We start from the raw sequence: 20,704 nt of genomic DNA, 5'->3' as shown, positions 1-20,704 counted from the left end.
ATGCATTGTGACCCTAGGTATTACCCAAGAAAGGAGGAGATAGAAGGATAGAAGCACTTATTGCATGGTAAAGTCTAATAGACAGTTTATTTACCTGGCACTCACTGCTGTAACATTCAGGATGAGCTCATTGTTTTGGCAATCAGTTTGATGCTATTTCTGAGGGAAAAATCAGTCTCGTTGTATTTCACAGTTCCCTGACCCCCATCCTCCATCTTCATGATACTCTGCTCTTCCTCCACCTCAGTGGAAGTACTAGCAATGACAGTTTTGCTAATGTGGCGATTTCCTTGTAAATAACCCAATGGAAAGAGTACGTTTTGGGTAGGATACAGAAATATTGAAAATGGGAATAAGTCTTTACCCCATGCCTCAGGTTCTATATACCACAGTGAAAAGGGGTTATAAGTTTATGATCTCCTTAAGAAAAATATCCACCAACAATATTTTAATATGGTTTTGGTAGGATATTACAGAGGATCCAAGGACTTTCTTACTCATAAGCATAGTCATGGAGGATTTTCAAAAAAGATGTCTTTGCATGGCATAAGAGGCCCTTTCTCCTTTTCCATCTATGTCCTAACCACTTGTACTGAGTCCTTTTTGGCCAGATGTCATTCCTCACCTTATGGTCTAGCAATTTCTGACCTTGTTGGTAGTTTGTGGAACTTTGAGCCTCTCCTGCCTCAGTGCCTTTGCATATTCTTGGTTCTCCAGGTTTTGCCTGCAATGCATACTTATCACCAACCTTTAAGACTTGGCTCAAGTACTGTCCTTTGAGGATCCTTTCCCATGTTTCAGGCCAAATTAGGTTTTTCTTTCTGTAGATTCCTATTAAAATTTATAGAAATGCCCATCAAATTGCACTGTAATTGCTAGTTTCTGTCCTTACTTAACAGAGTATCTTAAAGGCATAAATCTTGCCTATGTATTTTTTTGGTATTTCTATGGTCTAATATGCAAAGGAACTCACAAATTTTCTGTTTAATACACGGCTGTAATATAGCTCTCTATTTCAATAGCTTGGTGGTATCTGATTTCAGATCACCTGAGTTGATGCTCTACTTCTACTACTTAATAAGTTGTGTGATATGACACAAGCCATGTGTCCCTGCAGCTTCCATGACTATGTCTCCAACCAGCTCCATATCTTTACATGTCTTTAAAGGCACAAACTCCTGGGAGAGCGCACTGAATTGGCTGAATTTAAGTCACCTGTCCCCTTCTGGCTAATCTGGGCAAGGAGAGGAAGATCTGTGGTGGGAGTCAGCCATTTCCTTTAGGACCACATCACTTGAGGGTCTCCACAAAAGGAAGGTAAGAATGCAAATAGTGTGGCTGACAGAGGGGATGTGAGAAGGGAAGTTATTATTTCATGGGGAAGTTGTTTAATGGGTACAGAGTTTCAGTTTTGCAAGATGCAGCATCCTGGAGATAGTTGGTGGTGATGGTGATGGTACAAGAATGTGAATGGACTTACTACCCTGAACTGCACACTTTAAAATTGGTTAAGATGATAAATTTTATGTTATGTGCATTTAATTGCATTTTTTAAAAAATTTAAGATCAAGTTAAGAAAGAAAGGATACAAATAGGCAAGGGGATATTGACCATCAGAAAAATGGTCAATGTTATTATGTCCATATCAGGGACCAAAAGAAGTGCTCAGATGTCATTTCTGGCTCTGGGGGCTCCAGGGTACTTTGATGCTGTGGTCTTAGCAAGTCACTTTAGCTCTCTGAGGCACAGAGTTAAGACCAGGTTCTTCCTGGTCAACCACTGCTCTGTTTCTGTGGCCTGATGCTGTGTAGCTCTTCTGGTTGCTCTCAGTTTTCCAGGTCTGCTCTTTCAAACTTGTATCAATGAAATGGGACCCTAATAACTCCCCAGTAAATTCCTTTTCTGCCAGAGTCTATTTCTTTTGAATAGAAGCAAGAACCCTGAGCATACAGATATTTACTTAAGCCTCCAAGGAGTCAGCATGGGAGGTTCCCAAAGAGGGGAAAATACCCAGAAGATTTGGGACCCTTGTGAAGTTTTCTCATCCCACATAGAGATTTTCTCTAAGAGACACACCTTTAATTATTTCTTGGAAGGTCTGAGGTTTTATTTCAGTAGTTTGTGTTAGTCATCCTTGAAGATGATAAAATTTTAGAAGTTTCATGTGCTTCCTCATGCCTTCTCTGATATCTTTCATCATGGCAATGCTTTTCTGTCATTTCCCACTGCCCTCCTAATAGGTATCAAACTTTCTTCAGTGTTCTGTTTACACTCTATCCCTCACCCAACTGTGATTTCTTTGGAAAAAAAATACATTCTATATTAAACATATATGTACCCTTATATGTCCTAGGAAGTTGCTGTAATCTAGGAAGTCACTAATAAAAGAATTAATGAATGAAGAGAAAACTGAATGAGTGAATGAATTGCTTAGTGTAGTCAGTCTGGTCTGGAGAAAGCTACCAAAATCTGTTCACCTCTTGATTGATTTCTCTTTCCCCCTCAAGCTTTCTGGACTGCTGACTTCCTTTTGAAGTCCCATGACCACAGTCAACATTTGCACCATGGCTAATAAATTAGCATCACTTTGAAAACAAAAATGATTCCATTTTGCAATTGGAATGTGGTTTTCAAATTAGAAAGGGCAGGGGTGTTATTTTCCCTGAGGCCTGGAAAGTCTCTTGGTGTTTTATTAGGTAACGGTTTCTGTTTTTACTGGATTTGCTGGTCACTAACTAGTTCCTGGGAGCCTGAATAAATGCCAAAGTTAAAAAAGAAACCAAAATGCTCCCCACTACCTAGAGACAAAATAACCTCTTAACCAAGAGGTATCTACCATTGAAATTAGAGGCATCTATGATTGCAATTCTGAGCATGGACTTTTTAAAGGGAAAAGGCGAGAAGAAGTAGGGCATTGTTAAAGACAGGGCTAGAAGTTGGTACCAGGTTCCCTTACTGTTGGCCCTGCTTGCGGGAAAGTGCTAGAAATTAGGAAAATAGAAATAATTTTTTTCTTATTATGTCTCCTACCTTAAAAATATGTATTTCAGGGGCAACCAGAAAATGGGTTTTCTTTTCATACTGTGAGAGTCAGGAAAACAGCACAAATTTTTCAGAAACTTGGAGGGAGGGGTGATTTGATGCCACAGTCATGGTCTTGTTACATCAAAACCTATGTTGGGTTCTTCCATGAATCATCCCCCCTGTTATGTTGGGAACCAGAACAGTTCTGTGTCCTGAAACATGGTGTAGTGGTCAAAGCATTAACTCAGGGATTAGAAGACTTAGGTAGAGCTCCTATCCCAACCTTTCAGAGATAGGTGACTCTAGATAAGATAGATAATATCTCTGAGTTTTGGTTCCGATAAGGGTTAGATAAAATAGTGTGAAATTGTGCCTAAAACATGGAGGGTCATTGGTTTTAACTTCTCTCTCTCGTTATGATTTTAAGGGAATTGGGACAAGAAGGGTTGAAAAATAAAGGTCGAAATTCTGTATATGCTACCCATGGTCTCTAGAGAAATGTGCCCAATTGATTTTGACTCTTACTGGTAATTGAGAAATACTGAGAGGGGGTTCTTCTGTGAAATAAGAAACATGGCAAAAAAGTTATTCTCTGACCTGCAAATCAAGGATGCTGATGGCTGTCCTACTTAGCTACCTACCTGCCTATGCATTTAAAAGCCACAGAGGCTGTAGTCTATCAAAATATTTGGTAGGCAGAAAGACATCATCACAGTGGAAGAGATTATAAGAATACTAGTGGCCCAGTGCATGAAATTCGTGCACATTAAAAGGGAATTAGAGGAAATATTTTAATATTTCTATTTGCCCTTTCTCTATAATAGAAGTGTCAGAGATGAAAGAAAATTAGTAAAATGTATATGAAAATCTCCCTCCTGTCAGAGTCTGGGGCGCACCACAGAACCCAGAGTCAAGTCCCTGCCCACCCGCATGCACCTCAAAATCACGTGAGACCCAGACCCGGCCGGCCCCACCCCCATCAAGCCCCGCAGGGCAGGGGGTGCAGCCTCAGGTCTTCCGTCAAGCCCTGCTGGGGTGGGGGGTGCGGCCTCAGGTCCTCCGGCACAGCCTCAGGTTCCCCTGGCCCTGGCACCAGGGTGTGAGGGCACGAGGGTGCAAGGGCGCGAGGGCGTGAGGGCGTGAGGGCCATTTGCATATTAGCTCTTTATTATATAGAATTATGGGGGAGAGGAATGGTTATTTGTCCCTTTGCTCCCCAGTTGATCTCCTAACAACCCTTAGAAAACCCCTGCACCTTCACAGTGAGGCTACAAAGTAGGGAGCAGAGAGACAAACCCAGGCTTTGGTGACAAGCAGACTTTGATTCAAATTATTCAAGGAATCTGTTACCTCTGAACCTTAGTTTCCCCATTTGTAAAACAGATAATAATACCTACCTTAAAAGGGTTCCTGTAGGGGTTAGATAAAATAGTATGAAATTGTGCCTAAAACATGGAGGGTCATTGGTTTTAACTCCTCTCCCTCCCTCTCTCTTTATGATTTTAAGGGGGTTGGGACAAGAAAGGTTGAAAAATAAAGGTCGAAATTCTGTATATGTTACCCATGGTCTCTAGAGAAATGTGCCCGATTGATTTTGACTATTACTGGTAATTGAGAAATACTGAGAGGGGGTTCTTCTGTGAAATAAGAAACATGGCAAAAAAAAGTTATTCTCTAAGAGAAAAATAGTAAGATAAACAATAAATTAGAGCAAAGATATACAGTCTTCTGAAAGAGTCATAACAATTTTCCAGCTGAAGTCCCTGAGTAAATGTATTCACATTTGGATGTATTTACTGTTAAAGAAATTGGCCCCCATGTTTAAGAGATATTGGTCAGGTAACAGAAACATCAAGGCGTGGGGGGGCGGGGATTATGTAGGTGGCCAGTGGCAGAGCTTATTTTAGCTTTGTTCTCTAATGAAAAATTCTTAGCAAATGGACTGCAAATATTATGACCCCATTGGCAGTCACCCTGAGTGGGGGAAGGCTTTGTTAGTCTTAAGCGGGCAGCTTAGTGCAGTAATTACTAGCACTGCTCTGCTCTGCTGTAACACAGACTGAGGTTTCTGGCATTTACATTATTTTCTGGCAAAAGTAAATGTTTATGTGAATATCCATTTCAGGATAACACTTTTTTTTTCTAGCAGGGTAATCTTGGCCAGACTATTTAATTTCCCTAACCCTCAGTTTTCTAATCTGCAAAAATGGGGGATAATATTATACCCAATTTTATAGGCTATTATGAGAATTAAATGCAAGATATATATATATATAAATTATCACAGTGATTGACATCTAGAAAATAACTAATAAATATTAACCTTTTTGTTGTTATTTGAGCTTGTTACATTAAATACTAGTATTCAGTTAACTCTCTCGGGTTTGATTGTCTGCTTTTGAAGAAGCTTCATGACTTTTCCAGGTTGGTCTGGCTATAGAAAGGAAATACAATGATTATTATTATTAGGGTCCTTATGATAATTATACTTTTTATTATACATTTTAAAATTTCCATTCTGGTTAACCTGTCATTTCCTCGGATGATTGTCTCTGTAATTTCCATGCAAGCTAATGCCTGCAGGTACTCCCTGCAGTAATACAGGGTTGACAAACATCAGATTTCTGGGTCAGGTCCTGATTTGTGTTGAATTCACCAGGGAAAACACCTCTTAATAGGCCTTCTGAAAGTCAGCAAACTGGAAGCTCCTGGCTGCCCCCCAGTAGGACCATAGATGCCCTTAGGAAGCAATTCAGAAGGGACAATTTGGTGGGGTCATTCTGGTCTCATCTGGCTAGTTCAGGAAACTCAGTTCATTAGCTCATTAGACTAACTTCTACAAAAGTCTTTCTCTAACCTTAGCTTACATCACAATCACCTGGAGGGTTTGTTAAAGTTCAGATTACTGGACCCCCACCCCCAGACCTATTGAATCAGAAACTCTGGGAGTGGGGCCCCATAATTTGCCTTTTCCACAAGTTCTCAAGGTATGCTTATGCTCTTCTAGGGAACACATGTTGAGAATCATTACTGTAAAGTAAATATTCATGGGAATATCCATTTCAGGTTAACCCTTTTTTTTAATGTAAAAAATATTTGTTTAGTATCTTCCATGTTTAAGCACCATGCTGGGTTTTGGATATGCAAGAATAAGCACCTACCAGGAGGCAGATAAGTAAATTAGTGGCTGGGCCAAAGAGAGTTTTTAAGTCATTAGTCAGATTGGGTCCTTTTGTGGGTACAGTATGATTAAAATTCTTATGTATGGCTCTGTTTCTGTTCCTACATTTTCCTTCCATTTATTTGGATGGAGAAGGTAAACCAAGACTTGTCTCCTTAGGACAGAGGTCCTCAAACTTTTTAAACAGGGGGCCAGTTCACTGTCCCTCAGACCGGGAGGGCCGGACTATAGTTTCAAAAAAAAACTATGAACAAATTCCTATGCACACTGCACATATCTTATTTTGAAGTAAAAAAACAAAACGAAAACAAATACAATATTTGTATTTGCATGTGGCCCGTGGGCCGTAGTTTGAGGACCCCTGCCTTAGGACACACTATGCCACTTTGATTTTTGGCTAAGAGGATGGAAAGTCCTTCATTCACTTTGAGGTTCTAGTGTTCTGATTAGAATCATCAAAGCTTTACACTGGGTAACATTGAGAAACATCTTAGTTTATTATAACACTAGAGGCCCAGTGCACAAAAACTTGTGCACTCGGGGGGGTCCCTAAGCCCAGCCTGTGCCCTCTTGCAGTCTGGGACCCCTCAAGGGATGACCACCTGCTGGCTTAGGCCTGCTCCCTGGGGGATTGGGCCTAAGCTGGCAGTCAGACATCCCTCTGGCAGCCTGGGAGCCCTCGGGGGATATCCACTTACCAGCGGGGAGCAGGCCTAAGCTGCAGTCGGACATCCTTAGTGCTGCTGAGGAGGCGGGAGAGGCTCCCAACACCACCGCTGTACTGGCAGCCATCAGCCTGGCTTGTGGCTGAGCAGAGCTCCCCCTGTGGGAGCGCACTGACCACCAGGGGGCAGCTCCTGCATTGAGCATCTGCCCCCTGGTGGTCAGTGTGTGTCATAGTGACCAGTTTTCTCAGTCTTTCTGCTGTGAGGGTCAATTTGCATATTACCCTTTTATTATATAGGATTGAGGCCTGATGCATGGGTGGGGGCCGGCTGGTTTGCCCTGAAGGGTGTCCCGGATCAGGGTAGGGGTCCCGCTGGGGTGCCTGGCCAGCCTTGGTGAGGGGCTGAGGGCCGTTTTCAGACTGGCCACACCCCCTTCAGGGTGGGGGTCCCCGCTGGAGTGCCTGGCCAGCCTGGGTGAGGGGCTGATGGCTGTTTGCAGGTTGGCCACAGCCCTTTCAGGGTGGGGGTCCCCGCTGGGATGCCTGGCCAGCCTGGGTCAGGGGCTGATGGCTGTTTTCAGGAAGGCCATGGCCCCAAGCCACCCAAGCTCCCAGTGGAGGCTGGCTGGAAGTAAGTATCTGGGATTTATTTTTCTTCTATAATTGAAACTTTGTTGCCTTAAGCGGAGGCCACAGCCAGCCAGGGCAGGCGGGAAGCTTGGCTTCCTCCATTGCCCAGGCAACCAAGCCTCCTGCTTGCTCCAGCTCTGTGGCTGCCGGCCGCCATCTTGGTTGGATTAATTTGCATATAGTCACTATGATTGGCTGGTGGGTGTGGCTTGGGTGTAGCAGAGGTATGGTCAATTTGAATGTTTCTCTTTTATTAGATTAGATAATATACCATTACTTTTAAAAAATAAACTTTTTTTTTTAAATCAAATTTAGGTTCATAGGAAAATGAGAATAAAGTACAGAGTTTCCATATACCCTCTTGCCCCCATACAGGCAAAGCCTCCCCATTATCAATATTATGCACCTGAGTGATACATTTGTTACAATTGATGAACCTGCATTGACAAATTATCATCCAAAGTCCATAATTTATATTAGGTTTTGCTCGTAGTGTTGTATGTCCTATGGGTTTGGACAAATGTAAAATCTCATGTATCCACCATCATAGTATTCTGCAGAATATTTATTACCCTGAAAATTCTCTGTACTCCATCTATTCTCCCTTCTCTCTCCGCTAACTCCTGGCAACCACTGATCTTTGTACTGTCTCCATAGTTTTGCCTTTATTAGTACATCATACAGTTTTAAATCATCACCATTTGTCAGGGCCAGACTGACAGGTTGAGCCGGGCTGAGGTAGGGAGGTGGGAATTGAGAAAAGAAAGAAAGACAGGAGAGCGCGATCGGAAGGACTACAGGTCAAACGAGGATCTGCAGTAAGTTTATTAACCACGCAATGCCTTTTATACACAAAACACTGAATAGGAGGTCTGTCAAGAGGAATGTATTCTTTGTTCCTCTTAATCTCTAAGGGAGAGACAGAGCAGAAGGACAAATTCTCGGTACAGCAAATCTCAGTAAATAGTTACAGACTTCTTGATAAGCCATGAAAGGCTGTTCTCATTCTACAAAGGTTGCTCTCATCCTACTGATAACTGCCATCCAAACAAGTCTGGGAAAACTGTGTGGGTAAGGGTCCCAGCCTTGCTAGCCCCTTCAGATGCAAGGACTTACACCTGGTCTCCAACAACCATTCATTTTTATATGTTCAGATATCTTAAGAACATTGTGCATGATTTCAGGCATATTTGTGTACCATAGACACACAACATCTCCTAAAACAACACCTGCAAAATGAAGAAAGATTGTTGGCTACTAGGCCATAACCAAAGGCCTTGCTAAAGAAAATACACTGTCAAATTCTTACACTCTCATGAAAATAACTAGACTCTGCAGAATACTAGCTTTTCATTAATCCGTCCTTTCTTTTTGTGTTATCAGAAGGTATATTAAAACTAGGGTGGGTACTTCAACAATGGATAAAGGTATCAGAGGAGGTCATTGGTGTTCCCCTCCATGCTTGGACCTTCCGCCTTTGGAAAATGGAGGCTTTGATGTCATCCCTTATACTTTAAGGTCTGGAATGGTGATTAATAATTTTGATTTCATGGACTCATAACTAATATTATAAGTTATAATATTATGAAACCTCTACCAAAGAAGATGCATTGTCCACAAAAGTTTCCATATAATGTCAGAGACTTCACAGAAGCCTGAAGACCACTGGCTCAATGTAAAACAAAGCAAATGAACAAACTAAAACAAACCTCAAAAGATCAATATCTGTCTCTGAAAGGATGATATTGTCTAACTCAACTGGGATGTGATTGGTTATCAATCAATTTCACTGTCTTACCCAATTAGATTAGATGGTGATTGGTTGTCTTGGTATAATTTGAAAGTCAAATGACTTCAGGAAAATTATAAAATGCACCCTCAGCAATTATTAAAATAGCCAGCCTCACGTCTGATCTGATGTTAGGGTCTAGTCATTAAAATTCCTAACCATAACATAAATTTTTTATTTTTTTAAATTTGTTTTTCAATTATAGTTGGTGTACAATATTATATTAGTTTTAGATATACAACATTGTGATGAGACATTTATACATCTTATGAAGTGATCACCATTATCATTCTAGTACCCATCTGGCACTGTGCAGAGTTATTACAATATTGACTATATTCTCTATGCTTTTCTTTATATCCTGTGAATGCTTTTATAACTGTCCATCTGTACTTCTTGTTTTCTTTTACCTTTTCCACACCCTCCTCCCATTTGGCAACCATTAGTTTGTTCTCTGTATATGTGAGTTGTTTCAGTTTTGTTTGTTCATTTATTTTGTGTTTTAGATTCCTTATATGTTAAGTCATATAGCATTTGTCTTTCTCTCTCTGACTTATTTCACTTAGCATAATACCCTCTACGTCCATCCATGTTGTCGCAAATTACAATATTTCATTCTTTTTTATGGTTTAGTAATATTCAATTGCATATGTGTACTACTACTTCTTTTTATCTATCAATGGACACTAAGATTACTTCCATATCTTGGCTATTGTAAATAATGCTGCCATGAATATAGGGTATGCATCTTTCCAAATTAGTATTTTCAATTTCTTTGGATAAATATCCAGAAGTGAAATTGCTGTGTTATATTATGGCAGAAACTTTTCAAGTGATTTATTAATATAAATAAATACTGGTTTCTTCAAACACTGGCTCTTGGAAATACACAAGTCATCTTACTATTTATATTGCTAAAGAGCAATATACTCCATAATATAGTTAATTTAAGTTTCAACTTTCCCTGTTTTCAGTGGTTCTAAAAAACTTGACATGCTCTAGATATATGGATTAATTATGGGTTTTCTCCTAGAACTTCTCAGCCATCTCTTACAGGGAATACCTCTTGCATAAGTTTTTTATTCAACACATATTCATTGAGAGCCCATTCATAGGCACTGGGCTAGGCTAGATCCTTGAGGTATAGTGACAGAACAAGCTGAGGTAGTAGAAACAGACTGAAGTATGATACTAGGTACATAAAAATCCAAATTCCACTGTGGAGCCTACTATTTTTTATCTTATTTAGATTCTATCTTCAAACCTAAATTTTGCCATCTGAAATAAAAAGGAATAATAATGACTATCCAGTAAGGGTGGTTATGAGTATTATATTATAGAATGTGAATTGACCTATTTTATATTGGTTTTGTTGTTGTTGTTCGCTGCTCTAAATGTGATATTTATTTCTGATATTGTCCCCACAGACTGGAAATAGGGTAATGCAGTGAAAATTTACTTTTATATACCAAATTTTGCTGTTAAGACACCCCTCCCTCAGTTCTTTTAGGACTTTCCTCACAATTGTCCAATGCACACACTTCAGGGCAGAGTAGGATCCTTTTCATACTATTACAAGCAAGAAAGCCTTTGCCAAAAATTTAGCTCTGCTGTGCTTGGCACAGCAACGCAACAGAGAGAGAAATGAATGGTCACTACAATTATAAATGGGTTAACATTCCACTATAGTCCAGAAGAATAGATTCCAGGCAAGGCTGCAAGGAGAGATTGGGGGCAAGGGGCAGTGTACAACTGACTCCATTCAAACATGGGAACAAACCGTTCTTAGAATGACTACAGAATGAAACACCTGCCACCCAGTTCTTCACATAAAAGTCTGGCAGAAATGCAGTGGGTGATGTGGAACAACTTTTATATTCCAAGTTAAAGGAACTGAATAAGAACTACACAGATGAATCCCTGAGAATGAACTTTTGTAACTCTGACTGCTGTTTAAAACCAATAAAGCAGAAGTCAGAGTTCAGAACTCATCTTTTCTATCTTGCATCTCCAAAATGTGTTTTCCTTTTGTATTAAGATTTAGTTTGGCCACTTGAAAAATTACAAAATTCTGGCTGGGACCCTGACCCTTCAGAACTCTGCTCTCCTCTTTCTCAGCTGTTAGCAATGCAATCCTAAACCATTGGCTCAGATTGTCCCCAGTTCATGGGACCATTATTTGTTATTCCTTCCTTTTTCCTTCTAATCTTTTCCCCTCTCTGTCCTTTTCTCCCTCTATTTTTTTTATTGGAGTATAATTTTCATACAATGACATGGCCAGATTTCAGATGTACAATTCAATTAGCTTTGGTGAACACAATTACCTGTGTAACCCACATGCCCATCAAGATATAGAACACGACCATCTATATATATAAAAGGCTAACATGCTAAGTGTCCAACCATCTGACCAGTCACTATGATGCACACTGACCACCAGGGGGCAGACACTCAAAGCAGGAACTGCTGTGATGCACACTGGCACCGTGGACCTGGTGCCCACAAAGCAACACTCAGCTTCCCCCAAGTGGGGCACAGGCCCCACCACCACCCCAGAGTGATAGCCCACCAAATCGCAGCCGATGCTGCCAAAACCCCATGGTGCAAAATGCAGCTCACAGCCCAGCCCAGCCAGGAAATGGTGGCTGTGGGCACCGAGTAATGACGTCACGTAGCAATGCCCAGCTTCCTCTTCCTAGTGACAACTAGACTCCTTGCAGTTTCTTCAGCCCAGGAACATGACTTGCTTTATAGCCAGGTGCAAACATTTCACACTTTAACCAAATGTCTGTGAAGTATTTTCCTGTGCCTCATCTCATTTGATCCCCACAGAAGTCCTGGAGTAGGTAGATAGGAGATTTGGTGAAATCCTATTTTCTTTTCATTAGCCAGGAAATGGAGATTTAGAAAGTTTAGAAACTTGACCCAACTGAAAAGAAGTAAGAAATGGTGGACCTTGAAAATGACTTCAGGTTTTGTCACTGCGCAGAATATAGTCAAACACTGCTACAGTTAAATATTTTATCCTTTGTTCTCCCTGAGTGATCTACAATAATAAACTGCTCCGTGTTGATATTTACTTTTGTGTTGCTAACAATTACCTGAAAAAGAAGTGGGTGCTTCACTGGGCTGGAAAAAGTTTAGCTATATTAAAAAGCAGGTCTAATTAAGCAAGTTTAGTATCTATAAAAGGCTAAGTTGACTCGCGCATGTGTGATACATATTAAGCTCTCACTGGCACCAATTGCCCGCATGTGTTTCTATCTGTCATTGTCAATTGTGAATTTGGTTGGCACTTCTATTATAGAGAAAGGGTGAATAGTGATATTAAAATATTTCTTCTAATTAATTTCCTTTCAATGTGCACGAATTCATGCACCAGGCCACTAGTCATTTAATAATAATTGTTTTTTTGAGTGTTACACTAACCTTACATTCCTGGGATGAATGCCTGTTCTTTCTCACAATTACAACTTTTCTAATTTTGTGGGGTTCAGTTTGTTATGGGTTTTTGTGCCTACATTATTGAGAAATGTTGGTTTGTAATTTTGTTCCTTGTAATGTATTTGTCTGGTTTTAAAAGCAGGTTTTGATAGCTACATAAAATAAGATGACAAGTATTCCATTTTTTAATGAAGATTTTAAAAAATATTTTAATGAAAAGTTTGGTATTATTTATTTCTGAAAAGTTTGATAAAATATAACAGTGAAATGATCAGAACCCAGTGATTTCCTTGTGGAAAATTTTTTATTAATGAATTTATCCAATAGACTAGTTTATTTTCAATGTCTTATTATATAGGTTTTATATTTTCTACAAATTTATAAATGGTTTTCAAATTGTCAGATTTACTGGCATAAAATTGTTCATAATATTTTCTCCTTATTTTGTTTTCTATCTATAGGGATTGGATTAATGGGGTGACTGTCTGTCTTTTATTCATGCTATTTATAATTTGCTCACTCTCTTGCTCTTCTTGATCTGCCTCTAATTTGATCACTATAACCAGACAAAATGTATAGATATTTTCAAATAAGTGACTTTTGGTTTTGCTGATCTGTTTTGTTTGTTTTTATATCATTAAATTTTCATGTCTTTATTATTTCCACCCTATTACTTACTATAGGGTTTTTTTTTTTTTTACAAATCTTAGTTCTTTGAGTAGATCTTTAGATGATTAATTTTAGAGTATTATCCTATCCTATATAATAAAAGCCTAATATGCTAAGTGTCTGGACGTCCAGTCGTTCATTCAACCAATCAAAGCATAATATGCCAATGATATGCTAAGGCCACTCAACCGCTCTCTATGATGTGCACTGACCAGCAGAGGGCAGTCGATCAGTTGACCAGTCACTATGACGTGCACTGACCACCAGAGGGTGGACTCTTCAACCGGTAGGTTAGTTTGCTGCTGGGGTCCGGCCGATTGGGACTGAGCGAGACAGGCCGGACACACCCTGGAGCCCTCCCGCAGTCTGCTCCTGCTGGCCAACCTCCCGCGTCCCTCCCCGGCCCCGATCGATCGTGCACCAGTGGGGTCCCTTGGCCTGGCTGCACTCTCTCACAATCTGGGACCCCTTGGGGGATGTCAGAGAGCTGGTTTTAGCCCAATCCCACAGGCCAGGCCGAAGGACTCCACTGAAGCATGAATACATGCACCGTGTCTCTAGTATTAATATAAGACTTAAAGGTATAAGTTTCCTTATGCAGTGCTTTAGCTACATACCACAAGTTTAGATATTTTGCAATTTTATCAATTTAAAAATTTTTTCTAAACTTGTTAGGCATTTCTTCTTTAACTTGTGGATAATTAAAAATTATGTTGTTTAATTTTCTAGTATTTCAGAAATTTTAAGACTTGCCAAAAAAACAAACAAACAAATATCAATACATTTAACAATATTGAAACAATTTATAGGATGTCCTCTGATAAAAATTAAGAAATAACAGAGGTGTATTTTTGTTTTGGTCTCCTTGCTTTATCATATACAAAAAAAATTAGTTATGACATCTTCAACTATAATTGTGGGTTAATGTATTTACCTTTTTGTTATGTTTTGTTTCATTTATTTTGAAGCTCTTATATTAGGTGTGTACATATTTAAGATTGCTCTGTCCTTTTGATGAGTAGACACTTTTATTTTAATAAAATATCTCCATCCCTAATAATGCTTCTGTCCTGAAGTCTCCTTATTCTGTTATTAAAATTAACAACAGCTTTCTTTAAATTAGTGTTTGCATGATATGTCTTTTTCTATTCCTTTACTTTATCTGTGGATTTTTATTTTTAGTACATTTCTTGAAGACAATATTTCCTAGGGTCTTACTTTTCATATAGTCTGATAATATTCTTTTACTTGGAGTATTTGATTTATTTATACATATAACATAATTGCTTATATGATTGAGTTAAAATATACTATCTCATGTATTGTCTAGTAGTCCCAGCTCCTTTTGTTTCCTTTTTTTCTGCTTTTCCTACCTTCTTTCAGAGTATTTAAATATATTTTAGTATTTCATTTTATCTTCGTTATTTGCTTTTTAGCTACACCTTTTTAAATTTAGTTGCTTTTCTAGAATTTCCAATATATCACTTTACATATAATACAAGAATATTATCTTACAGTTGCTTCCTTTTCATCATTTGCACTTTTCTCATCATAGACTTCATTTCTATAATTATTATAAACCCCATAATACATTATTATAACTTTAATCACTAATCTTTTAAAACATTAAAAAGAATAATATTATATTTACCCACATGTCTATCATGTAGAAATATGAATTTCCAACTATTTTTCTTTTCTCATCGTAAAGAGCTTCCTTTAATAGTTCCTACTATACTGGCCTACTGGTGATGGATTCTCCTGAGTATTTTTGGTCTAAAAAAGTTTTAGGTTCACCTTCATTTTTTGAAGGATTAAAAACTTAATCTTAGATCTGGGGCCCTGAAACCTATCTCTTGTTTTTTAATCTTTGGCAGGCTCTTCTAAGGATACCCTCCCAGCTCAGTGGAGCCACCCGTGTAAGAGGAGCTTATATTTCCTTCGATTAATTCATTAAGCCCCAAGCTTGCCTTTATTTTACATCTGTTACTTTAGTCTTCGCAGCATCACTCAACTTGTGGAATTCTATTAGCTAATTGTTTATACTAAATCTCATTGTTCGGTATATATTCATTCTTCAATCAGTAAGTCTTTTTGAGTTCTTCATATGTGCAAAACCCAGAACAAATTTTCCAAGGCTCTATGTTAGAAATAGCATGGTAAAAACAAACCAATAAGCACCACTGGACTAGAGTGTTCATCTGGGCACTAGTCCCACATCTTTCAATAACTATCATAGGTTAGCCACTGAGCATTTTTAACCTTGGCTTGCTCATTATTTTCTCATCTGTAAAATGGAGATAGTACGTGTTCTACAAGGTTATTGTGGAGCTAATGACGTAGGAAACTGTCAAACCGACTACCTGAACTCAGTCAGTCATTGGTGAATCTGAATGATTCACACAAACATGATCTGAGAAAACCAAAAGAGTTACTTACATAGCAAGTGTCAAGATTAATTTGTAAAATATTGAGTGGACTTATTATACAGACATAATAACTTCTGGGAATTTAGGGAAAGGAAAAAAATATTTTAAAATGTTAGTTTTAAGTAAAATCCTGGTAGGCTGAACATGTAGTGATAATCCTGGGAAGAGTTTAAATAACATCTCATTTAATTCAATTTGATTCTACTAAGTTCTATTTCATTTGAATTCTTTTAAGTCCTAAATTCCAATAATTCAGAAAATTTTTAAATATATTTTATTGATGTTTTTACAGAGAGGAAGGGAGAGGGATAGAGAGTTAGAAACATCGATGAAAGAGAAACATTGACCAGCTGCTTCCTGCACCCCACCACTGGTGATGTGCCGGCAACCAAGGTACATGCCCTTGACCAGAATCGAACCCGGGACCCTTCAGTCCGCAGGCTGATGCTCTATCCACTGAGCCAAACCGGTCAGGGATAATTCAGAAATTTTTAAAAATTCTTTCTATCAAAGAACTCACAGCTTAAAGAGAAACAAGATAAAAAATATTTAGTGAAACAGTATAGCATTTTATCTAGATGTGCAGACTCTGGCACTAATTGGACTAGAGTGTTCATCTGATTTAACGTCTCTACTTCAGCACTCACTAGTTGTATGACACTTGACAAAATTTTTTTGTCCCCTATGAGTGCTTGTCAAGGTAACGCTAGATACTGTTTAAAGGCAAAAATTCCAGTGGTTTGACATGATAGAAGTTTACTTCTTACTCTTGTAAAATCCAAAGGATTGTGTGGGTTGGGAAGTTCTGATCCACACTGTAATTCAGGGGCCCTGGACGAATGATGACTGCCCAGGGCATTGGCATTCTGCTAACAGATGGGGAAGATCACACCAGAAGTTTCTATGATGGTCTCCACTCCCAGGCCTGGGAGAGGAGACCATCATACTTACTTACATTCTGCTGGCAAGAACTCTACGGCAGACAGGAAAAAGGAGTCCAAATGTGTGCTTAGGCAGAAAGGAAAATTAGATCAGTAAATAGCCAGCCAGTCTGTGTTATACTGTGTCTCAGTTTTCCCATGTGTGAAATCAAAATAATAATAGGATCCATCTCAAAGGGCTATTGTAGGAATTCAATGAAATCATGCACATAAAGTATTAGCCCAGTGCCCGACTCATGGTGAGTGCTTGTTAAATGTTAGTTGTTATGACTGTGAGTGCTATGACAAAGGTAAATGGTGGATTCAGCAGCATACAAAGGAAAGTGCAATCAGATAAAACTAGGATATCAGATAGACTAAACAGAGGTTGATGGGGTTGTGACTGTTAGCTGTGCTGGCTTCCTCAAATCACCAGATGTCATGTGTACACTTGTGCTGCATTTACGTATCTTCAGGGTCAGCTGCATCCCACCAGCCATCTATTCTCCCGTAGAACTTCCTCCTGCATTTTGGCTCCATTTTCACCCTAGGAGGGGAAAACAATTGTTAATGTTGAAAAGACCTTTTCAAATAGAAAGCAAATTTTAATCATTGTGGATTATCTGCTTATATGTCAGAGTTATTTTTGTTGAGATCCAACCTATAATATTTGTGTAGCAGTCTTGAGTATGCAAAACATGTAATGTGCTTTATTTTTCTATGGTTTCACTTAATTGTTATTTTAAAAGTCCATTCTGCCATTTGGCAGAAAATGCAATCTTGGTCTATTTCATGTAAATTCAGCCATTTCGGGTTTAAATTCAATCTATTTAGCACCGGCTCCTCTCTCCTTGTCCTCCAGGGTGACAACTAAATTCTGAGGATGCTGACAGAGCATCCTTGGCATTGGGAGGAGCATCTGACCCTTTGTGGCCACCAAGTGTCCACATGTGGCATGTATATAACCACGCCTGGTTCTTGTGTGTTGTTGCATTCCCCTACACTGGCATCTGCTGGAGTAGGCGGGCTTTTTGTCCCTATGCCAGATACACCTACTGCCCTGGCATCTGCCATGTTACTGTCCCCTTTTACTCTCAAAATTGCCCTAACTTGGAAAATAACTTAAGTGGTCACCCTAGCTGAGGGTCTGCATTGCCACCTGGCCTCTGACTGGCAGTCTGTGGCTACTTTCTGTTCCAAGTATAATTCCTGACCTTGATATCCCTTACGCTCCACCTGTTCTGTGGCTTCTTAGGGACATTAGAAAATTTGGCTGCTTTTCCACTTTATTCCACTGCACTCCAAGGCCAGGGAATACCATATCTCAAGGCCCTGGGTTCTCTCAGCTTTAAAAACTCCATGCAGCCATCTTCACCTCCTTGAGTCACCTAATTGTTGTCAAGCTTCTACTCAGTACTCCAAGCCAAAGAGACTCCAAGTTCCAGCCTCTCTCAGGTTTCTAACCCTTTGGACCACATGGGAGTGAAGGTGAGATGTAGCGCTGAGGAAGGCCCTCTGGTCAATGATGTAATTACCATTCTCCCCTGGCCCATGAGAGAGGCAGGGACTGACCTTACAGAGAGGATTTAAGTATAAAGATGAAAATAAAAAGGGAGTGCTTCAATTATATTAAAAAAGATATTAGCACCACAGGGCAAACTAAATGAAATTTGTATTTCAGGGAAGGAGATGTCATGTTTGGTTGGAAGGAAAGAAGGATTTTAAAAATTTCATGGAGAAGTAGTTACAAGCCTTGGTTTAGGTTTGGTGTGCCTGTCAGGGAAAGAATTCGTTGGTCATTGTGGGTAGATACAAGGCTGTTGGAAAATACAAGGTTTGTTCAAATAAATGGAAACCAGGTGGGGCTCAGAAGTTAGGGGTATGAGGTTTAGATTGAGGCACATCTCAGTTTAAATTGTCCCTGTAGCATTTCTCAACTTGGTGACTTTTATAATTTACTAGTGGCCCCATGCACGGATTCGTGCACATTGAAAGGAAATTAATAAGAAGAAATATTTTAATATTGCAATTCCCCCTTTCTCAACATAACCCACGGCTGAAGGCGGAATGTGCAGCCCCACGAGGAATCAGGCTCCCTCCTCTCTGGTTCTGGGTAGCCTTTTATTATATATATTTCATCGCTGTGTCAGGTTCTTCATTTTTAATTGGAGGTTGTAATTGGGCTTCTCATGCATTTACCCAGAAACACTGAGAGTTCTTACCTCATTGTGCTCTTGCACACCTCTGCGCAAAAGTAAAGTGATGTCCTCTCCCACTTTCTTGTTTTTCATATCTTTCCTAAACCATTTCTATCACCATCAGAATCGACAAGAAGCATATCTCAGGTGCAGGAAAGCCTCCATGATTTGTAGAGCCCAATGCAAAATGAAAATGTGAGGCCCCTTTTATTAAGAATTTCAAGATAGTTAATAGTAAAACAGTAAACCACACAAGGACTCTTGTAAGAGCAGGACTTGTGCGATTGCACAAACCACAGGCCCTTGAAGCCGGTCCTTTGCCCCGTGCACCTGGCCGTCCTGGGTTGTAACTGTCAATTGTCCTGTCTCTCCTAATAGACTGTGAGCCTCTGGAGGACACTGACTGGGTCATAGTCATTTCTGTGTTCTAGACAATGGCACATGCATATAGGAAACAGAGTATATATACTGGATTTTGTTTGACTTCCCTCTGATCAAATAGGCAACAGAACGTTTTCAAAGGACTGGTCCAGGGGGCTTCCCACCCACCTCCCCCTGACTTACGGTGGAGCTGATTAATGGTGAGGAACAGGAATCAGTTCCTTGTGCGGAGGCTCCTGCCTGTGGGACATGTTCACTAACTGCCTCAGTGAGGCTCCCTGAACTCAGGCTGAGCAGCATGTGGGGGAACATCCACTCATTCTTTAGGCCTGGTTTTGTGACAGTGTAGCTACTAGTATTAAGCAAGCATTTCTAGGACATAAAAGATTGTTAAAAACTGTGCAAATTGCATAAGTTAAATATGCTGGTAAAAGAGCAGGACTGTAACAGGCAAGAAAGGAGGAACACTGTGGGAATGTGAGTCCCACCGAGATGTATACCCAGGTTCCATGCAGTGCAGACTGGGCACTTGTTTAGGTGTTTCTTTGTGTGGCTTTATGGTAGGGGCACTGACCCTGCATTTGTAGGCCTCTATTTGTGTCCTGGGTCCATCGCTCACTAGCAAGCTGATCCTGGGAAAATTGCTAAACTTTCTCAGTTTCCTGGATTCCTCACGTATAAAATCAAGACAGTAATACTGCAGGTGAAATGATTGTATTAATAAAGCCAGCTAAGCTGCAGAGCATTACCCAGAATATAGAAAGTACGTAAGTGGTCTCCATGCCATGAATTTTGGTTACACACCCCAACTACAAGTTACCTGAGTTCAAACAGCATTCATCCATATATTTTTTCCAACTCCCATCTGCTGGGAATTCTAACTGTGGATCTTTTTTTTAACGTGGCTTATTTGACTTTGTCCCTGTTCTCATCTGCATCTCTCATCCTCACCTGAGTGAGGAGGGTCTGTAAGAGTGGATAGGGGTTTAAAGACAGACAGGCTTGGTTCTTCTGTTTAAAAACTGTGCTTTGGGCCCTGGCTGGTTTTGCTCGGTGGATAGATCGTCAGCCTGCGGACTGAAGGGTCCCAGGTTCAGTTCCAGTCAAGGGCATGTACCTTGGTTGCGGGCACATCCCCAGTAGGGGGTGTGCAGGAGGCAGCTGATCAATGTTTATAACTCTCTATCTCTCTCCCTTCCTCTCTGTAAAAAATCAATAAAATATATTTTAAAAAAACAAACAAACAACTGTGCTTTGGGGCAAGCAGTTGAATGTCACTGACCCTTGTACTTTTAGCAAGGATTGTTTTAGAGTAATTGCAAAGGGTTTATAAAATAATGCTTATAAAGCCCAAATACAATGCAGTCCCTCC

This window comes from Myotis lucifugus, unplaced genomic scaffold (genome assembly GCF_000147115.1).
Source record: "Myotis lucifugus unplaced genomic scaffold, Myoluc2.0 scaffold_63, whole genome shotgun sequence".
Lineage (NCBI taxonomy): Eukaryota > Metazoa > Chordata > Mammalia > Chiroptera > Vespertilionidae > Myotis > Myotis lucifugus.
The sequence above is the reverse complement of the archived record's forward strand: the minus strand, read 5'-3'. Positions refer to the sequence as shown.